The sequence below is a fragment of the Daucus carota genome, chromosome 7 (assembly GCF_001625215.2).
Source record: "Daucus carota subsp. sativus chromosome 7, DH1 v3.0, whole genome shotgun sequence".
NCBI classification, from domain to species: Eukaryota; Viridiplantae; Streptophyta; class Magnoliopsida; order Apiales; family Apiaceae; genus Daucus; species Daucus carota.
Window position 1 is genome coordinate 17,455,974 of NC_030387.2, and position 16,652 is coordinate 17,472,625.

Sequence of the window (16,652 nt, forward strand, 5' to 3'; positions counted from 1 at the left end):
TCAAACGAGTCTGAATGAAGCTACAAGTTGTTTTCCAACTTCAATCTAGCCAATAATGAAGCAACAAGTTGTTTCCAGGCTCAAACGAGTCAAGAATGAAACTACAAGTTGATTCTAATTTTAAACAACCGAAAATGAAGCTACAAGTTGTGTTCAACTTCAAACGAGTCTGGAATGAAGCTACAAGTTGTTTCCAACTTCAATCCAGCCAATAATGAAGCAACAAGTTGTTTCCGGGCTCAAACGAGTCAAGAATGAAACTACAATTGTTTTCAACTTCAAACGAGTCTAGAATGAAGCTACAAGTTGTTTCCAACTTCAATCTAGCAATAATGAAGCAACAAGTTGTTTACAGGCTCAAACGAGTCAAGAATGAAACTAAAGTTGATTCTAATTTTAAACAACCGAAAATGAAGCTACAAGTTGTTTTCAACTTCAAACGAGTCTGGAATGAAGCTACAAGTTGTTTCCAACTTCAATCTAGCCAATAATGAAGCAACAAGTTGTTTCCAGGCTCAAACGAGTCAAGAATGAAACTACAAGTTGATTCTAATTTTAAACAACCGAAAATGAAGCTACAAATTGTTTTCAACTTCAAACGAGTCTAGAATGAAGCTACAAGTTGTTTCCAACTTCAATCTAGCCAATAATGAAGCAACAAGTTGTTTACAGGCTCAAACGAGTCAAGAATGAAACTACAAGTTGATTCTAATTTTAAACAACCGAAAATGAAGCTACAAGTTGTTTTCAACTTCAAACGAGTCTGGAATGAAGCTACAAGTTGTTTCCAACTTCAATCCAGCCAATAATGAAGCAACAAGTTGTTTCCGGGCTCAAACGAGTCAAGAATGAAACTACAAGTTGATTCTAATTTTAAACAACCGAAAATGAAGCTACAAATTGTTTTCCACTTCAAACGAGTCTAGAATGAAGCTACAAGTTGTTTCCAACTTCAATCTAACCAATAATGAAGCAACAAGTTGTTTTACAGGCTCAAACGAGTCAAGAATGAAACTACAAGTTGATTCTAATTTTAAACAACGAAAATGAAGCTACAAGTTTGTTTCAACTTCAAACGAGTCTGGAATGAAGCTACAAGTTGTTCCAACTTCAATCCAGCCAATAATGAAGCAACAAGTTGTTTCCGGGCTCAAACGAGTCAAGAATGAAACTACAAATTGTGTTTCCACTTCAAACGAGTCTAGAATGAAGCTACAAGTTGTTTCCAACTTCAATCTAGCCAATAATGAAGCAACAAGTTGTTTAAAGGCTCAAACGAGTCAAGAATGAAACTACAAGTTGATTCTAATTTTAAACAACCGAAAATGAAGCTACAAGTTGTTCAACTTCAAACGAGTCTGGAATGAAGCTACAAGTTGTTTCCAACTTCAATCCAGCCAATAATGAAGCAACAAGTTGTTTCCGGGCTCAAACGAGTCAAGATGAAACTACAAGTTGTTTTCCACTTCAAACGAGTCGAGAATGAAGCTACAAGTTGTTTCCAACTTCAATCTAGCCAATAATGAAGCAACAAGTTGTTTACAGGCTCAAACGAGTCAAGAATGAAACTACAAGTTGATTCTAATTTTAAACAACCGAAAATGAAGCTACAAGTTGTTTTCAACTTCAAACGAGTCTGGAATGAAGCTACAAGTTGTTTCCAACTTCAATCTAGCCAATAATGAAGCAACAAGTTGTTTACAGGCTCAAACGAGTCAAGAATGAAACTACAAGTTGATTCTAATTATAAACAACCGAAAATGAAGCTACAAGTTGTTTTCAACTTCAAACGAGTCTGGAATGAAGCTACTTGTTTCCAACTTCAATCTAGCCAATAATGAAGCAACAAGTTGTTTCTGGGCTCAAACGATTCAAGAATGAAACTACAAGTTGATTCTAATTTTAAACAACTGAAAATGAAGATTACAAATTGTTTTCCACTTCAAACGAGTCTAGAATGAAGCTACAAGTTGTTTCCAACTTCAATCTAACCAATATGAAGCAACAAGTTGTTTCAGGATCAAACCAGTCAAGAAATGAAACTACTAGTTGATTCTAATTTTAAACAACCGAAAATGAAGCTACAAGTTGTGTTCAACTTCAAACGAGTCTGGAATGAAGCTACAAGTCGTTTCCAACTTCAATCCATCCAATAATGATGCAACAAGTTGTTTCCGGGCTCAAACGAGTCAAGAATGAAACTACAAATTGTTTTCAACTTCAAACGAGTCTAGAATGAAGCTACAAGTTGTTTCCAACTTCGATCTAGCCAATAATGAAGCAACAAGTTGTTTACAGGCTGAAACGAGTCAAGAATGAAACTAAAGTTGATTCTAATTTTTAACAACCGAAAATGAAGCTACAAATTGTTTTCAACTTCAAACGAGTCTAGAATGAGCTACAAGTTGTATCCAACTTCAATCTAGCCAATAATGAAGCAACAAGTTGTTTAAAGGCTCAAACGAGTCAAGAATGAAACTACAAGTTGATTCTAATTATAAACAACCGAAAATGAAGCTACAAATTGTTTTCACTTCAAACGAGTCTAGAATGAAGCTACAAGTTGTTTCCAACTTCAATCTAGCCAATAATGAAGCAACAAGTTTTTTACAGGCTCAAACGAGTCAAGAATGAAACTACAAGTTGATTCTAATTTTAAACAACGAAAATGAAGCTACAATTGTTTTCAGCTTCAAACGAGTCTAGAATGAAGCTACAAGTTGTTTCCAACTTCAATCTAGCCAATAATGAAGCAACAAGTTGTTTCCAGGCTCAAACGAGTCAAGAATGAAACTACAAGTTGATTCTAATTTTAAACAACCGAAAATGAAGCTACAAGTTGTTTTCAACTTCAAACGAGTCTGGAATGAAGCTACAAGTTGTTTCCAACTTCAATCTAGCCAATAATGAAGCAACAAGTTGTTTACAGGCTCAAACGAGTCAAGAATGAAACTACAATTGATTCTAATTATAAACAACCGAAAATGAAGCTACAAGTTGTTTTCAACTTCAAACGAGTCTGGAATAAAGCTACATGTTGTTTCCAACTTCAATCAGCCATAATGAAGCAACAAGTTGTTCCGGGCTCAAAAGTCAAGAATGAAACTACAATTTGATTCTAAATTTAAACAACCGAAAATGAAGCTACAAATTGTTTTCCACTTCAAACGAGTCTAGAATGAAGCTACAAGTTAGTTCCAACTTCAATCTAACCAATAATGAAGCAACAAGTTGTTTACAGGCTCAAACGAGTCAAGAATGAAACTACAAGTTGATTCTAATTTTAACAACCGAAAATGAAGCTACAAGTTGTGTTCAACTTCAAACGAGTCTGGAATGAAGCTACAAGTCGTTTCCAACGTCAATCCAGCCAATAATGAAGCAACAGTTGTTTCCGGGCTCAAACGAGTCAAGAATGAAACTAAAAATTGTTTCCACTTCAACGAGTCTAGAATGAAGCTACAAGTTGTTTCCAACTTCGATCTAGCGAATAATGAAGCAACAAGTTGTTTACAGGCTGATACGAGTCAGAATGAAACTAAAAGTTGATTCTAATTTTAAACAACTGAAAATGAAGCTACAAGTTGTTTTCAACTTCAAACGAGTCTGGAATGAAGCTACAAGTTGTTTCCAACTTCAATCCAGCCAATAATGAAGCAACAAGTTGTTTCAGGGCTCAAACGAGTCAAGAATGAAACTACAAGTTGATTCTAATTTTAAACAAAAACTGAAAATGAAGTTACAAATGTGTTTTCCACTTCAAACGAGTCTAGAATGAAGCTACAAGTTGTTTCCAACTTCAATCTAGCCAAGAATGAAGCAACAAGTGTTTCCAGGATCAAACGAGTCAAGATGAAACTACAAGTTGATTCAATTTTAAACAACAGAAAATGAAGCTACAAGTTGTGTTCAAACTTCAAACAGTCTGGAATGAAGCACAAGTCGTTCCAACTTCAATCCATCCAATAATGAAGCAACAAGTTGTTTCCGGGCTCAAACGAGTCAAGAATGAAACTACAAGTTGTTTTCAACTTCAAACGAGTCTAGAATGAAGCTACAAGTTTGTTTCCAACTTCGATCTAGCCAATAATGAAGCAACAAGTTGTTTACAGGCTCAAACGAGTCAAGAATGAAACTAAAAGTTGATTCTAATTTTAAACAACCGAAAATGAAGCTACAAGTTGTTTTCAACTTCAAACGAGTCTGGAATGAAGCTACAAGTTGTTTCCAACTTCAATCTAGCCAATAATGAAGCAACAAGTTGTTTCCAGGCTCAAACGAGTCAAGAATGAAACTACAAGTTGATTCTAATTTTAAACAACCGAAAATGAAGCTACAAATTTTTTCAACTTCAAACGAGTCTAGAATGAAGCTACAAGTTGTTTCCAACTTCAATCTAGCCAATAATGAAGCAACAAGTTGTTTACAGGCTCAAACGAGTCAAGAATGAAACTACAAGTTGATTCTAATTTTAAACAACCGAAAATGAAGCTACAAGTTGTTTTCAACTTCAAACGAGTCTGGAATGAAGCTACATGTTGTTTCCAACTTCAATCCAGGCAATAATGAAGCAACAAGTTGTTTCCGGGCTCAAACGAGTCAAGAATGAAACTACAAGTTGATTCTAATTTTAAACAACCGAAAATGAAGCTACAAATTGTTTTCCACTTCAAACGAGTCTAGAATGAAGCTACAAGTTGTTTCCAACTTCAATCTAGCCAATAATGAAGCAACAAGTTGTTTACAGGCTCAAACGAGTCAAGAATGAAACTACAAGTTGATTCTAATTTTAAACAACGAAAATGAAGCTACAAGTTGTTTTCAACTTCAAACGAGTCTGGAATGAAGCTACAAGTTCGTTTCCAACTTCAATCCAGCCAATAATGAAGCAACAAGTTGTTTCCGGGCTCAAACGAGTCAAGAATGAAACTACAAATTGTTTTCCACTTCAAACGAGTCTAGAATGAAGCTACAAGTTGTTTCCAACTTCGATCTAGCCAATAATGAAGCAACAAGTTGTTTACAGGCTCAAACGAGTCAAGAATGAAACTAAAGTTGATTCTAATTTTAAACACCGAAAATGAAGCTACAAATTGTTTTCCACTTCAAACGAGTCTAGAATGAAGCTACAAGTTATTTCCAACTTCAATCTAACCAATAATGAAGCAACAAGTTGTTTACAGGCTCAAACGAGTCAAGAATGAAACACAAGTTGATTCTAATTTTAAACAATCGAAAATGAAGCTACAAGTTTTTCAACTTCAAACGAGTCTGGAATGAAGCTACAAGTGTTTCCAACTTCAATCCAGCCAATAATGAAGCAACAAGTTGTTTCCGGGCTCAAACGAGTCAAGAATGAAACTACAAATTGTTTTCCACTTCAAACGAGTCTAGAATGAAGCTACAAGTTGTTTCCAACTTCAATCTAGCCAATAATGAAGCAACAAGTTGTTTACAGGCTGAAACGAGTCAAGAATGAAACTAAAGTTGATTCTAATTTTAAACAACTGAAAATGAAGCTACAAGTTGTTTTCAACTTCAAACGAGTCTGGAATGAAGCTACAGTCTTGTTTCCAACTTCAATCCAGCCAATAATGAAGCAACAAGTTGTTTCTGGGCTCAAACGAGTCAAGAATGAAACTACAAGTTGATTCTAATTTTAAACAACTGAAAATGAAGCTACAAATTGTTTTCACTTCAAACGAGTCTAGAATGAAGCTACAAGTTGTTTCCAACTTCAATCTAACCAATAATGAAGCAACAAGTTGTTTCCAGGCTCAAACGAGTCAAGAATGAAACTACTAGTTGATTCTAATTTTAAACAACAGAAAATGAAGCTACAAGTTGTGTTCAACTTCAAACGAGTCTGGAATGAAGCTACAAGTCGTTTCCAACTTCAATCCAGCCAATAATGAAGCAACAAGTTGTTTCCGGGCTCAAACGAGTCAAGAATGAAACTACAAATTGTTTTCAACTTCAAACGAGTCTAGAATGAAGCTACAAGTTGTTTCCAACTTCGATCTAGCCAATAATGAAGCAACATGTTGTTTACAGGCTCAAACGAGTCAAGAATGAAACTAAAAGTTGATTCTAATTTTAAACAACCGAAAATGAAGCTACAAGTTGTTTTCAACTTCAAACGAGTCTGGAATGAAGCTACAAGTTGTTTCCAACTTCAATCTAGCCAATAATGAAGCAACAAGTTGTTCCAGGCTCAAACGAGTCAAGAATGAAACTACAAGTTGATTCTAATTTTAAACAACCGAAAATGAAGCTACAAATTGTTTTCACTTCAAACGAGTCTAGAATGAAGCTACAAGTTGTTTCCAACTTCAATCTAGCCAATAATGAAGCAACAAGTTGTTTACAGGCTCAAACGAGTCAAGAATGAAACTACAAGTTGATTCTAATTTTAAACAACCGAAAATGAAGCTACAAGTTGTTTTCAACTTCAAACGAGTCTGGAATGAAGCTACAAGTTGTTTCCAACTTCAATCCAGCCAATAATGAAGCAACAAGTTGTTTCCGGGCTCAAACGAGTCAAGAATGAAACTACAAGTTGATTCTAATTTTAAACAACCGAAAATGAAGCTACAAATTGTTTTCCACTTCAAACGAGTCTAGAATGAAGCTACAAGTTGTTTCCAACTTCAATCTAACCAATAATGAAGCAACAAGTTGTTTCCAGGCTCAAACGAGTCAAGAATGAAACTACAAGTTGATTCTAATTTTAAACAACCGAAAATGAAGCTACAAGTTGTGTTCAACTTCAAACGAGTCTGGAATGAAGCTACAAGTCGTTTCCAACTTCAATCCAGCCAATAATGAAGCAACAAGTTGTTTCCGGGCTCAAACGAGTCAAGAATGAAACTACAAATTGTTTTCCACTTCAAACGAGTCTAGAATGAAGCTACAAGTTGTTTCCAACTTCGATCTAGCCAATAATGAAGCAACAAGTTGTTTACAGGCTGAAACGAGTCAAGAATGAAACTAAAAGTTGATTCTAATTTTAAACAACCGAAAATGAAGCTACAAGTTGTTTTCAACTTCAAACGAGTCTGGAATGAAGCTACAAGTTGTTTCCAACTTCAATCAGCCAATAATGAAGCAACAAGTTGTTTACAGGCTCAAACGAGTCAAGAATGAAACTACAAGTTGATTCTAATTTTAAACAACTGAAAATGAAGCTACAAGTTGTTTTCAACTTCAAACGAGTCTGGAATGAAGCTACAGTTGTTTCCAACTTCAATCCAGCCAATAATGAAGCAACAAGTTGTTTCCGGGCTCAAACGAGTCAAGAATGAAACTACAAGTTGATTCTAATTTTAAACAACCGAAAATGAAGCTACAAATTGTTTTCCACTTCAAACGAGTCTAGAATGAAGCTACAAGTTGTTTCCAACTTCAATCTAGCCAATAATGAAGCAACAAGTTGTTTACAGGCTCAAACGAGTCAAGAATGAAACTACAAGTTGATTCTAATTTTAAACAACGAAAATGAAGCTACAAGTTGTGTTCAACTTCAAACGAGTCTGGAATGAAGCTACAAGTCGTTTCCAACTTCAATCCAGCCAATAATGAAGCAACAAGTTGTTTCCGGGCTCAAACGAGTCAAGAATGAAACTACAAATTGTTTTCCACTTCAAACGAGTCTAGAATGAAGCTACAAGTTGTTTCCAACTTCGATCTAGCCAATAATGAAGCAACAAGTTGTTTACAGGCTGAAACGAGTCAAGAATGAAACTAAAAGTTGATTCTAATTTTAAACAACCGAAAATGAAGCTACAAGTTGTTTTCAACTTCAAACGAGTCTGGAATGAAGCTACAAGTTGTTTCCAACTTCAATCTAGCCAATAATGAAGCAACAAGTTGTTTACAGGCTCAAACGAGTCAAGAATGAAACTACAAGTTGATTCTAATTTTAAACAACCGAAAATGAAGCTACAAGTTGTTTTCAACTTCAAACGAGTCTGGAATGAAGCTACAAGTTGTTTCCAACTTCAATCCAGCCAATAATGAAGCAACAAGTTGTTTCAGGGCTCAAACGAGTCAAGAATGAAACTACAAGTTGATTCTAATTTTAAACAACTGAAAATGAAGCTACAATTGTTTTCCACTTCAAACGAGTCTAGAATGAAGCTACAAGTTGTTTCCAACTTCAATCTAGCCAATAATGAAGCAACAAGTTGTTTCAGGCTCAAACGAGTCAAGAATGAAACTACAAGTTGATTCTAATTTTAAACAACCGAAAATGAAGCTACAAGTTGTTTTCAACTTCAAACGAGTCTGGAATGAAGCTACAAGTTGTTTCCAACTTCAATCCAGCCAATAATGAGCAACAAGTTGTTTCCGGGCTCAAACGAGTCAAGAATGAAACTACAAATTGTTTTCAACTTCAAACGAGTCTAGAATGAAGCTACAAGTTGTTTCCAACTTCAATCTAGCCAATAATGAAGCAACAAGTTGTTTACAGGCTGAAACGAGTCAAGAATGAAACTAAAAGTTGATTCTAATTTTAAACAACCGAAAATGAAGCTACAAGTTGTTTTCAACTTCAAACGAGTCTGGAATGAAGCTACAAGTTGTTTCCAACTTCAATCTAGCCATAATGAAGCAACAAGTTGTTTACCAGGCTCAAACGAGTCAAGAATGAAACTACAAGTTGATTCTAATTTTAAACAACCGAAAATGAAGCTACAAATTGTTTTCAACTTCAAACGAGTCTAGAATGAAGCTACAAGTTGTTTCCAACTTCAATCTAGCCAATAATGAAGCAACAAGTTGTTTACAGGCTCAAACGAGTCAAGAATGAAACTACAAGTTGATTCTAATTTTAAACAACCGAAAATGAAGCTACAAGTTGTTTTCAACTTCAAACGAGTCTGGAATGAAGCTACAAGTTGTTTCCAACTTCAATCAGCCAATAATGAAGCAACAAGTTGTTTCCAGGCTCAAACGAGTCAAGAATGAAACTACAAGTTGATTCTAATTTTAAACAACCGAAAATGAAGCTACAAGTTGTGTTCAACTTCAAACGAGTCTGGAATGAAGCTACAAGTTGTTTCCAACTTCAATCCACCAATAATGAAGCAACAAGTTTTTTCCAAGCTCAAACGAGTCAAGAATGAAACTACAAGTTGTTTTCAACTTCAAACGAGTGTAGAATGAAGCTACAAGTTGTTTCCAACTTCGATCTAGCCAATAATGAAGCAACAAGTTGTTTACAGGCTAAAACGAGTCAAGAATGAAACTAAAAGTTGATTCTAATTTTAAACAACCGAAAATGAAGCTACAAGTTGTTTTCAACTTCAAACGAGTCTGGAATGAAGCTACAAGTTGTTTCCAACTTCAATCTAGCCAATAATGAAGCAACAAGTTGTTTCCAGGCTCAAACGAGTCAAGAATGAAACTACAAGTTGATTCTAATTTTAAACAACCGAAAATGAAGCTACAATTGTTTTCAACTTCAAACGAGTCTAGAATGAAGCTACAAGTTGTTTCCAACTTCAATCTAGCCAATAATGAAGCAACAAGTTGTTTACAGGCTCAAACGAGTCAAGAATGAAACTACAAGTTGATTCTAATTTTAAACAACCGAAAATGAAGCTACAAGTTGTGTTCAACTTCAAACGAGTCTGGAATGAAGCTACAAGTTGTTTCCAACTTCAATCCATCCAATAATGAAGCAACAAGTTGTTTCCGGGCTCAAACGAGTCAAGAATGAAACTACAAATTGTTTTCAACTTCAAACGAGTCTAGAATGAAGCTACAAGTTGTTTCCAACTTCGATCTAGCCAATAATGAAGCAACAAGTTGTTTACAGGCTCAAACGAGTCAAGAATGAAACTAAAAGTTGATTCTAATTTTAAACAACCGAAAATGAAGCTACAAGTTGTTTTCAACTTCAAACGAGTCTGGAATGAAGCTACAAGTTGTTTCCAACTTCAATCTAGCAATAATGAAGCAACAAGTTGTTTCCAGGCTCAAACGAGTCAAGAATGAAACTACAAGTTGATTCTAATTTTAAACAACCGAAAATGAAGCTACAATTGTTTTCAGCTTCAAACGAGTCTAGAATGAAGCTACAAGTTGTTTCCAACTTCAATCTAGCCAATAATGAAGCAACAAGTTGTTTACAGGCTCAAACGAGTCAAGAATGAATGAAACTACAAGTTGATTCTAATTTTAAACAACCGAAAATGAAGCTACAAGTTGTTTTCAACTTCAAACGAGTCTGGAATGAAGCTAGCTACATGTTGTTTCCAACTTCAATCCAGCCAATAATGAAGCAACAAGTTGTTTCGGGCTCAAACGAGTCAAGAATGAAACTACAAGTTGATTCTAATTTTAAACAACCGAAAATGAAGCTACAGTTGTTTTCAACTTCAACGAGTCTGGAATGAAGCTACAAGTTGTTTCCAACTTCAATCCAGCCAATAATGAAACAAAAAGTTGTTTTCCGGCTCAAACGAGTCAAGAATGAAACTACAAATTGTTTTCAACTTCAAACGAGTCTAGAATGAAGCTACAAGTTGTTTCCAACTTCAATCTAGCCAATAATGAAGCAACAAGTTGTTTACAGGCTGAAACGAGTCAAGAATGAAACTACAAGTTGATTCTAATTTTAAACAACGAAAATGAAGCTACAAAGTTGTTTTCAACTTCAAACGAGTCTGGAATGAAGCTACAAGTTGTTTCCAACTTCAATCTAGCCAATAATGAAGCAACAAGTTGTTTACAGGCTCAAACGAGTCAAGAATGAAACTACAAGTTGATTCTAATTTTAAACAACTGAAAATGAAGCTACAAGTTGTTTTCAACTTCAACGAGTCTGGAATGAAGCTACATGTTGTTTCCAACTTCAATCCAGCCAATAATGAAGCAACAAGTTGTTTCCGGGCTCAAACGAGTCAAGAATGAAACTACAAGTTGATTCTAATTTTAAACAACCGAAAATGAAGCTACAAATTGTTTTCCACTTCAAACGAGTCGAATGAGCTACAAGTTGTTTCCAACTTCAATCTAACCAATAATGAAGCAACAAGTTGTTTACAGGCTCAAACGAGTCAAGAATGAAACTACAAGTTGATTCTAATTTTAAACAACCGAAAATGAAGCTACAAGTTGTGTTCAACTTCAAACGAGTCTGAATGAAGCTACAAGTTGTTTCCAACTTCAATCCAGCCAATAATGAAGCAACAAGTTGTTTCCGGGCTCAAACGAGTCAAGAATGAAACTACAAATTGTTTTCCACTTCAAACGAGTCTAGAATGAAGCTACAAGTTGTTTCCAACTTCAATCTAGCCAATAATGAAGCAACAAGTTGTTTACAGGCTGAAACGAGTCAAGAATGAAACTAAAAGTTGATTCTAATTTTAAACAACCGAAAATGAAGCTACAAGTTGTTTCAACTTCAAACGAGTCTGGAATGAAGCTACAAGTTGTTTCCAACTTCAATCAGCCATAATGAAGCAACAAGTTGTTTACAGGCTCAAACGAGTCAAGAATGAAACTACAAGTTGATTCTAATTTTAAACAACTGAAAATGAAGCTACAAGTTGTTTTCAACTTCAAACGAGTCTGGAATGAAGCTACAAGTTGTTTCCAACTTCAATCCAGCCAATAATGAAGCAACAAGTTGTTTCCGGGCTCAAACGAGTCAAGAATGAAACTACAAGTTGATTCTAATTTTAAACAACTGAAAATGAAGCTATACAAATTGTTTTCCACTTCAAACGAGTCTAGAATGAAGCTACAAGTTGTTTCCAACTTCAATCTAGCCAATAATGAAGCAACAAGTTGTTTACAGGCTCAAACGAGTCAAGAATGAAACTACAAGTTGATTCTAATTTAAACAACCGAAAATGAAGCTACAAGTTGTTTTCAACTTCAAACGAGTCTGGAATGAAGCTACAAGTTGTTTCCAACTTCAATCCGCCAATAATGAAGCAACAAGTTGTTTCGGGCTCAAACGAGTCAAGAATGAAACTACAAGTTGATTCTAATTTTAAACAACCGAAAATGAAGCTACAAGTTGTTTCAACTTCAAACGAGTCTGGAATGAAGCTACAAGTTGTTTCCAACTTCAATCCAGCCAATAATGAAGCAACAAGTTGTTTCCAGGCTCAAACGAGTCAAGAATGAAACTACAAGTTGATTCTAATTTTAAACAACGAAAATGAAGCTACAAGTTGTGTTCAACTTCAAACGAGTCTGGAATGAAGCTACAAGTCGTTTCCAACTTCAATCCAGCCAATAATGAAACAACAAGTTGTTTCCGGGCTCAAACGAGTCAAGAATGAAACTACAAATTGTTTTAACTTCAAACGAGTCTAGAATGAAGCTACAAGTTGTTTCCAACTTCGATCTAGCCAATAATGAAGCAACAAGTTGTTTACAGGCTCAAACGAGTCAAGAATGAAACTAAAAGTTGATTCTAATTTTAAACAACCGAAAATGAAGCTACAAGTTTTTTCAACTTCAAACGAGTCTGGAATGAAGCTACAAGTTGTTTCCAACTTCAATCTAGCCAATAATGAAGCAAGCAACAAGTTGTTTCCAGGCTCAAACGAGTCAAGAATGAAACTACAAGTTGATTCTAATTTTAAACAACTGAAAATGAAGCTACAAGTTGTTTTCACTTCAAACGAGTCTGGAATGAAGCTACAAGTTGTTTCCAACTTCAATCCAGCCAATAATGAAGCAACAAGTTGTTTTCTCAGGGCTCAACGAGTCAAGAATGAAACTACAAGTTGATTCTAATTTTAAACAACCGAAAATGAAGCTAAATTTGTTTTCCACTTCAAACGAGTCTAGAATGAAGCTACAAGTTGTTTCCAACTTCAATCAACCAATAATGAAGCAACAAGTTGTTTCCGGGCTCAAACGAGTCAAGAATGAAACTACAAGTTGATTCTAATTTTAAACAACTGAAAATGAAGCTACAAATTGTTTTCCACTTCAAACGAGTCTAGAATGAAGCTACAAGTTGTTTCCAACTTCAATCTAACCAATAATGAAGCAACAAGTTGTTTACAGGCTCAAACGAGTCAAGAATGAAACTACAAGTTGATTCTAATTTTAAACAACCGAAAATGAAGCTACAAGTTGTGTTCAACTTCAAACGAGTCTGGAATGAAGCTACAAGTTGTTTCCAACTTCAATCCAGCCAATAATGAAGCAACAAGTTGTTTACAGGCTCAACGAGTCAAGAATGAAACTACAAGTTGATTCTAATTTTAAACAACTGAAAATGAAGCTACAAGTTGTTTTCAACTTCAAACGAGTCTGGAATGAAGCTACAAGTTGTTTCCAACTTCAATCTAGCCAATAATGAAGCAACAAGTTGTTTCCGGCTCAAACGAGTCAAGAATGAAACTACAAGTTGATTCTAATTTTAAACAACCGAAAATGAAGCTACAAATTGTTTTCAACTTCAAACGAGTCTAGAATGAAGCTACAAGTTGTTTCCAACTTCAATCTAGCCAATAATGAAGCAACAAGTTGTTTACAGGCTCAAACGAGTCAAGAATGAAACTACAAGTTGATTCTAATTTTAAACAACCGAAAATGAAGCTACAAGTTTGTTTCAACTTCAAACGAGTCTGGAATGAAGCTACAAGTTGTTTCCAACTTCAATCCAGCCAATAATGAAGCAACAAGTTGTTTACAGGCTCAAACGAGTCAAGAATGAAACTACAAGTTGATTCTAATTTTAAACAACCGAAAATGAAGCTACAAGTTGTTTTCAACTTCAAACGAGTCTGGAATGAAGCTACAAGTTGTTTCCAACTTCAATCCAGCCAATAATGAAGCAACAAGTTGTTTACAGGCTCAAACGAGTCAAGAATGAAACTACAAGTTGATTCTAATTTTAAACAACTAAATGAAGCTACAAGTTGTTTTCAACTTCAAACGAGTCTGGAATGAAGCTACAAGTTGTTTCCAACTTCAATCCAGCCAATAATGAAGCAACAAGTTGTTTCCGGGCTCAAACGAGTCAAGAATGAAACTACAAGTTGATTCTAATTTTAAACAACCGAAAATGAAGCTACAATTTGTTTCCACTTCAAACGAGTCTAGAATGAAGCTACAAGTTGTTTCCAACTTCAATCTAGCCAATAATGAAGCAACAAGTTGTTTACAGGCTCAAACGAGTCAAGAATGAAATACAAGTTGATTCTAATTTTAAACAACTGAAATGAAGCTACAATTGTTTTCCACTTCAAACGAGTCTGGAATGAAGCTACAAGTTGTTTCAACTTCAATCTAGCCAATAATGAAGCAACAAGTTGTTTCAGGCTCAAACGAGTCAAGAATGAAACTACAAGTTGATTCCAATTTTAAACAACCGAAAATGAAGCTAAAGTTGTTTTCAACTTCAAACGAGTCTGGAATGAAGCTACAAGTTGTTTCCAACTTCAATCCAGCCAGTAATGAAGCAACAAGTTGTTTACAGGCTCAAACGAGTCAAGAATGAAACTACAAGTTGATTCTAATTTTAAACAACTGAAAATGAAGCTACAAGTTGTTTTCAACTTCAAACGAGTCTGGAATGAAGCTACATGTTGTTTCCAACTTCAATCCAGCCAATAATGAAGCAACAAGTTGTTTACAGGCTCAAACGAGTCAAGAATGAAACTACAAGTTGATTCTAATTTTAAACAACCGAAAATGAAGCTACAAGTTGTGTTCAACTTCAAACGAGTCTGGAATGAAGCTACAAGTTGTTTCCAACTTCAATCCAGCCATAATGAAGCAACAAGTTGTTTACGGCTCAAAGAGTCAAGAATGAAACTACAAATTGTTTTCAACTTCAAACGAGTCTAGAATGAAGCTACAAGTTGTTTCCAACTTCGATCTAGCCAATAATGAAGCAACAAGTTGTTTACAGGCTGAAACGAGTCAAGAATGAAACTAAAAGTTGATTCTAATTTTAAACAACCGAAATGAAGCTACAAGTTGTTTTCAACTTCAAACGAGTCTGGAATGAAGCTACAAGTTGTTTCCAACTTCAATCTAGCCAATAATGAAGCAACAAGTTGTTTCCAGGCTCAAACGAGTCAAGAATGAAACTACAAGTTGATTCTAATTTTAAACAACCGAAAATGAAGCTACAAATTGTTTTCACTTCAAACGAGTCTAGAATGGAGCTACAAGTTGTTTCCAACTTCAATCTAGCCAATAATGAAGCAACAAGTTGTTTACAGGCTCAAACGAGTCAAGAATGAAACTACAAGTTGATTCTAATTTTAAACAACCGAAAATGAAGCTACAAGTTGTGTTCAACTTCAAACGAGTCTGGAATGAAGCTACAAGTCGTTTCCAACTTCAATCCATCCAATAATGAAGCAACAAGTTGTTTCCGGGCTCAAACGAGTCAAGAATGAAACTACAAATTGTTTTCAACTTCAAACGAGTCTAGAATGAAGCTACAAGTTGTTTCCAACTTCGATCTAGCCAATAATGAAGCAACAAGTTGTTTACAGGCTGAAACGAGTCAAGAATGAAACTAAAGTTGATTCTAATTTTAAACAACCGAAAATGAAGCTACAAGTTGTTTTCAACTTCAAAGAGTCTGGAATGAAGCTACAAGTTGTTTCCAACTTCAATCTAGCCAATAAGGAAGCAACAAGTTGTTTCCAGGCTCAAACGAGTCAAGAATGAAACTACAAGTTGATTCTAATTTTAAACAACCGAAAATGAAGCTACAAATTGTTTTCAGCTTCAAACGAGTCTAGAATGGAGCTACAAGTTGTTTCCAACTTCAATCTAGCCAATAATGAAGCAACAAGTTGTTTACAGGCTCAAACGAGTCAAGAATGAAACTACAAGTTGATTCTAATTTTAAACAACCGAAAATGAAGCTACAAGTTGTGTTCAACTTCAAACGAGTCTGCAATGAAGCTACAAGTCGTTTCCAACTTCAATCCAGCCAATAATGAAACAAAAAGTTGTTTCCGGGCTCAAACGAGTCAAGAATGAAACTACAAATTGTTTTCAACTTCAAACGCGTCTCGAATGAAGCTACAAGTTTTTCCCACTTCAATCTAACTATATGAAGCAACAAGTTGTTACGGCTCAAACGAGTCAAGAATGAAACTACAACTTGATTCTAACTTTAACCAATCGAAAATGAAGCTACAAGTTGTGTTCACTTCAACGAGTCTGGAATGAAGCTACAAGTCGTTTCCAACGTCAATCCAGCCAATAATGAAGCAACAAGTTGTTTCTGGGCTCAAACGATCAAGAATGAAACTACAAATTGTTTTCCACTTCAAAACGAGTCTAGAATGAAGCTACAAGTTGTTTCCAACTTCGATCTAGCGAATAATGAACCAACAAGTTGTTTACAGGCTGATACGAGTCAAGAATGAAAACTAAAAGTTGATTCTAATTTTAACAACCAACCAAAAATGAGGCTACAAGTTGTTTTAACTTCAAACGGGTCTGAATGAAGCTACACCCCTTCCTTCGGAGGTACTCACGAAGGGCCCTTGAAAAGTTTAAGTATTGTATAGTTGGTGTTCACTAAAGGGACTTCTCCCCCTTTCGAAACTGGAGGAAATGTTCGAAAGGCTTGGCTAGGAAGGGTTGTACTTCACTCTAGCCCAAAAGACTCCCATTACATTTATGGTTTAACTTTTCGTATG